The following is a 1,094-nucleotide window of genomic DNA, read 5'->3' on the forward strand; positions in this document are numbered from 1 at the left end:
CGCCGCCCAGAGCTGGCGCCCGAGTAGCCCACCTCAGGCCCGGGGCCCAGCCAGGCCTGGCCACGCCCGCTCCCTGCCTGTCATCGGTCAAGGCCACGAGCCACGGCCGGCCGGCCGCTGCGTTTCTACGCCTTTCTACTTCTCGGTCTGATTTCTATGAGGTTTTTTTAAACAAGCAATCCTCGGCTGCTTCCTTTTCTTAACTCTTTCTGTACCAAGTGCAGCCCCTCTACATCGGAAACACCCAGCACTGTGACGGAGCCCAGCCTGGTCTGGGCCCCGTGGGCCCTGCCCTGCCCGCTCCCGGGCGTGGGCTCCCTGCCTCGCCCAGCCCCATGGAGCCCACCGAATTTCTACTCCGGGGAGGGTGGGGCGCACACTTAGGTTTTTTAATGCCAATTCCGTTTCGATGCCGAATCTAAGAAGCCACACTCGCTTCGTCAGCTTGAGGGCAGGCAGCCTCGAGTCATTTCTCACCCGAACAGCCCTGGCTGTCCTGCTCCCTGGGCCTGCGCATCAGCACGAGCAAGCCCGTGTCGGCCGTGCTGCCCCTCCCACCGCCCCACGGGCAGCAGCTGCTGGGCCGCGGCCAGCCATAGGCTCTGTCGCCGAACCTGCCACCACCTGCCAACCTGGACACAGCCTCAGGGCCCCAGGGGCTGGGCCAGGAGGTGCACGGATCGATGCTAACTGCTCCCGGGTGTAGATATGTACAGCCAAAGGGTCGTGTCGCTGTCCTGCACAGGTGGGCCTACACGAGCGATAGCTATTTATTTTGTGCAGAGAAAAATGGAGGGATGGAACCTTCAGGGTCTACTCATATTTAAGATGTAGCTTTTCATTGTTGTTTCAGGCATTATGTATAAAGCAGCGATTATTTTGCGGACCAAGTTTTCATGTAACTGTGGCAGTGAAAGTGCAATACCTGCCCCTCTGCTCCCCAGCAGGAAGTCACTCAGCCCGACAATCACAGCCCCGGCCAGGGGCCCCGTGGCCAGTGCTTCTCCCTCCATCGGCCCCGCCTCACCCCATCCTGCCTACCGCCCCGGTGACCAGCCATCCAGACGAGCACCTGGAGGAGGTGCGGCTGGCCG

The sequence above is a fragment of the Tupaia chinensis genome, unplaced genomic scaffold (assembly GCF_000334495.1).
Source record: "Tupaia chinensis unplaced genomic scaffold, TupChi_1.0 Scaffold000258_1, whole genome shotgun sequence".
NCBI lineage: Eukaryota > Metazoa > Chordata > Mammalia > Scandentia > Tupaiidae > Tupaia > Tupaia belangeri.